Source organism: Oenanthe melanoleuca, chromosome 25 (assembly GCF_029582105.1).
Source record: "Oenanthe melanoleuca isolate GR-GAL-2019-014 chromosome 25, OMel1.0, whole genome shotgun sequence".
In the NCBI taxonomy this organism is placed as follows: domain Eukaryota; kingdom Metazoa; phylum Chordata; class Aves; order Passeriformes; family Muscicapidae; genus Oenanthe; species Oenanthe melanoleuca.
Genome location: NC_079358.1, coordinates 4,539,169 through 4,544,733, shown reverse-complemented (window position 1 = coordinate 4,544,733; position 5,565 = coordinate 4,539,169).

Below are 5,565 nucleotides of genomic sequence, written 5' to 3'. Positions count from 1 at the left end.
GCCAGTGCTGGGACCACCTCTACCTCACCTGGAGCCACCACAATCCTTGTGACTACCTCCACCAACCCTGTGACCACCACCAGTCCTTGGACCACCAGCACAATCCCTGGGACCACCAGCACCACCTCGGTGACCACCACTGGTCCTGGGGCCACCAGCACCCCAGAAACTGCCACCAACCCCGGCAGCACCACCAGCCTGCCAGAAATCACCACCACTGGCCCTGGGACCAGCAGCACCATACCTGTGACCACCATCTCAACCCCTGGGACCACCACAACCCCTGTGACCAACACCTCACCTGTGACCAGTAGCACTTCACCTGTGACCACCATCACAACCCCTGGGACCACCACACCTGAGACCACCACAATCACTCCTGTGACCACCAGCCCTGTGACCAACAGCACCCCCAGGACCACCACCACCATCCTCAGGACCACCACAACCCCTGTGACCAACAGCACCACACCTGTGACCAACACAACCACCCCCATGACCAGCACAACCACCCCTGTGACCACCACAACCCCTGTGACCACCACCAGCCCTGTGACCACCAGCCCTGTGACCAGCACCACCACTGCCTCTGTGGCCAACACAACCACACCTGGGACCGCCACAACCACCAGCCCTGTGACCAACACAACCACCCTTAGGACCACCAGCCCTGTGACAACCACCAGCACCATCCCTGGGAGCAACACCACACCCGTGGCCGGCACCTCACCTGTGACCACCATCCCAACCCCTGGGACCACCACACCTGAGACCACCACAATCACTCCTGTGACCACCAATACCCCTGTGACCAACAGCACCCCCGGGACCACCACCACACCCCCTGTGACCAACACCAGCACCCCTGTGACCAGCACAGTGACTCCTGGGACCACCAGCACCATCCCTGAGACCGGAACCACACCTGTGACCAACAGCACCTCACCTGTGACCACCATCACAACCCCTGGGACCACCATACCTGAGACCACCACAATCACTCCTGTGACCAACACCAGCACCCCTGTGACCACCACCACCAACCTTGGGACCATCACCAGCACTCCTGTGGCCACCAGCCCTGTGACCAACACAACCACTCCTGGGACCACCACCACACCTGGGACCACCAACACCAGCCCTGGGACCAGCAGCACCCCCAGGACCACCAGCACCACCTCTGAGACCACCAGTCCTGAATCCACCACCACTGGTCCTGGGGCCACCAGCACACCTGTGACCACCACCACCGCACCTGTGACCAACAGCACCAGCCCTGAGACGACCATCTCAACCCCTGGGACCACCACAGCCCCTGGGACCACCACAGCCAGTGCTGGGACTACCACTACCTCACCTGGGGCAACCACCATTGATTGGACTACAGCTGCAGCTGGGGCCACCACCAGCCCTGGGGCCACCATGACCAGCCCTGGGACCACCACCATGAACCTCAGAACCACGACCACCCCTGGGACTACCATTAGTCCTGGGACAGTCCCTGGGCCCATCAGCACCATCCCTGGGGCCACAACCACCCCTGGGACCAGCACAGGCACCCCTGTGACCACCACCATCCCAGCTGAGAGAGTCACAATCACTGAGGCCACCACCACACTCCCTGGGACCACCACAACCAGTGCTGGGACCACCTCTACCTCACCTGGAGCCACCACAATCCTTGTGACCACCAGCACAATCCCTGGGACCACCTCCACCACCTCAGTGACCACCACTGGCCCTGGGACCACCAGCACGATGCCTGGGACCACCACAGCCCCTGGATTCACCACTGGCCCTGGGACCACCACAGCCAGTGCTGGGACCACCTCTACCTCACCTGGGACCACCAGCACAACCCCTGTGACCAACACCACCACACCTGGGACCACCAGCACAATCCCTGGGACCTCTCCCACCAGTCCTGGGGCCACCAGCACGACCCCAGGGACCACCACGACCACCTCTGAGACCACCAGTCCTGAATCCACCACCACTGGCCCTGGGACCACCACCAGTCCTGGCACACCCACCACCACACCTGTGGCTACCACCATCACCCCTGGGGCCACCACAAGTCCTGAGACCACCACGGCCATCCCCGAGACCCCCAGCCTGTCCGGGGCCACCAGCACCTTCCCTGGGACCACCAGTCCTGAGACCCCCACTCCGACCCCTGGGACCAGCACAACCTCTGGGGCCACCACTGGCCCTGGGACCACCACGGGCCCTGGGACCACCACAGCCAGCGCTGGGACCACCTCTACCTCACCTGGAGCCACCACAATCCTTGTGACTACCTCCACCAACCCGGTGACCACCACCAGTCCTTGGACCACCAGCACAATCCCTGGGACCACCAGCACCACCTCGGTGACCACCACTGGCCCTGGGACCACCAGCACCACCTCGGTGACCACCACTGGTCCTGGGGCCACCAGCACCCCAGAAACTGCCACCAACCCCGGCAGCACCACCAGCCTGCCAGAGATCACCACCACTGGCCCTGGGACCAGTAGCACTTCACCTGTGACCACCATCTCAACCCCTGTGACCACCACACCTGAGACCACCACAATCACTCCTGTGACCACCAGCCCTGTGACCAACAGCACCCCCAGGACCACCACCACCATCCTCGGGACCACCACAACCCCTGTGACCACCAGCACCATCCCTGGGAGCAACACCACACCCGTGGCCGGCACCTCACCTGTGACCACCGTTCCAACCCCTGGGACCACCACAATCAGTCCTGTGACCAACAGCACCCCCGGGACCACCACCACACCCCCTGTGACCAACACCAGCACCCCTGTGGCCAGCACAGTGACTCCTGGGACCACCGGCACCATCCCTGTGACCGGAACCACACCTGTGACCAGTAGCACCTCACCTGTGACCACCATCACAACCCCTGGGACCACCACACCTGAGACCACCACAATCACTCCTGTGACCAACACCAGCACCCCTGTGACCACCACCACCAACCTTGGGACCACCACCAGCACTCCTGTGACCACCAGCCCTGTGACCAACAGAACCACCCCCGGGACCACCACCACCATTCCTGGGACCACAACAACTCCTGTGACCGACACCACCACCCCTGTGACCAATACAACTACACCTGTGACCACCACCAGCCCTGTGACCAACAGCCCTGTGAACACCACCACACCTGGGACCACCAGCACCACTCCTGTGACCACTACCACGATCACTCCTGTCACCAACACAACCACCCTTAGGACCACCACCAGCCCTGTGACCAACAGCACCTCACCTGTGACCACCATCGCAACCCCTGGGACCACCACAATCACTCCTGTGACCACCAGCCCTGTGACCAACAGCACCCCTGGGACCACCACCACCATCCTCGGGACCACCACAACCCCTGTGACCAACACAACACCTGGGACCACCACCAGCACTCCTGTGACCAACACAACACCTGGGACCACCACCAGCACTCCTGTCACCAACTCCAGCACACCTGGCACCTCCACAACCAGCCCCGGGACCACCAGCACCATTCCTGTGACCACCACAACCCCTGTGACCAACAGCACCAGCCCTGTGACCAACAGAACCACCCCCGGGACCACCACCACCATCCTCGGGACCACCACAACCCCTGTGACCAGCACAACCACTCCTGGGACCACCAGTACCATCCCTGGCACCACCACCACCAGCGCCATTCCTGTGACCACCACCACACCTGTGACCACTACCACGATCACTCCTGTCACCAACACAAGCACCCTTAGGACCACCACAACCCCTGTGACCAATGCCATCACTCTTGTGACCACCAGCCCCACACCTGGGACCCCCAGCACCATTCCTGTGACCGACACCAGCACACCTGTGACCAACACAACCGCCCTTAGGACCACCACCCCTGTGGCCACCACCACCGTACCTGTGACCAATACCACACCCGTGGCCAGCACCTCACCTGTGACCACCATCGCAACCCCTGGGACCACCACACCTGAGACCACCACAATCACCCCTGTGACCACCACCAGCACCCCTGTGACCACCACCACGATCCTCGGGACCACCACCAGCACTCCTGTGGCCACCAGCCCTGTGACCAACACAACCACACCTGAGACCACCATCATCCCTGTGTCCAACACCACTACCTCTGTGACCAGCACCAGCACACCTGGGACCACCACAACCAGCCCCCGGACCACCAGCACCATCCCTGTGACCAACACCACCATCCTCGGGACCACCACACGCCCTGGGACCACTACCACCATTCCTGTGACCAACACACCTGGGGCCAACAGCACCACTTCTGTGACCACCATCGCAACCCCTGAGGCCACCACACCTGAGACCACCACAACCAGCCCCTGGACCACCAGCATCACCCCTGTGACCACCACACCTGTGACCAACACCACCACACCTGTGACCACCACAATCACTCCTGTGACCACCACCCCTGTGACCAACACAACCAACCTTAGCACCACCACCAGCCCTGGGACTAACAGAACCACCCCCGGGACCACCACCACCATCCTCGGGACCACCACAACCCCTGTGACCAGCACAACCACTCCTGGGACCACCAGCACCACACCTGTGGCAAACAGCACCACACCTGTGACTACCACCATTCCTGGTACCACCAGCACTTCACCTGTGACCACCACTGCAACCCCTGTGACCACAACCCCTGTGACCACCACAATCACCCCTGTGACCAATACAACTACACCTGTGACCACCAGCCCTATGACCAACACCCCTGTGACCAACACAACCACTCCTGGGACCACCAGCGCCATTCCTGTGACCAACACAACCACCCTTAGGACCACCACCCCTGTGGCCACCACCACCATTCCTGTGACAACCACCAGCACCATCCCTGGGACCAACACCAGCACACCCGTGGCCGGCACCACACCTGTGACCACCATCGCAACTCCTGGGGCCAGCACACCTGAGACCACCACAATCACTCCTGTGACCACCACCAGCCCTGTGACCAACACCAGCACCCCTGTGACCACCACCACCATCCTCGGGACCACCACCAGCACTCCTGTGTCCACCAGCCCTGTGACCAACACAACCACACCTGAGACCACCATCATCCCTGTGTCCAACACCACTACCTCTGTGACCAGCACCAGCACACCTGGGACCACCACAACCAGCCCCCGGACCACCAGCACCATCCCTGTGACCAACACCACCATCCTCGGGACCACCACACGCCCTGGGACCACTACCACCATTCCTGTGACCAACACACCTGGGGCCAACAGCACCACTTCTGTGACCACCATCGCAACCCCTGAGGCCACCACACCTGAGACCACCACACCTGAGACCACCACAATCACTCCTGTGACCACCAATACCCTTGTGACCAACACCACCCCTGTGACCAGCACAACTCCTGTGACCAACACCACCACTCCTAGGACCACCAGCACCATCCCTGTGACCAACACCACTGCCTCTGTGACCAGCACAGCCACTCCTGTGGCCACTACCACGACACCTGTGACCAACACAACC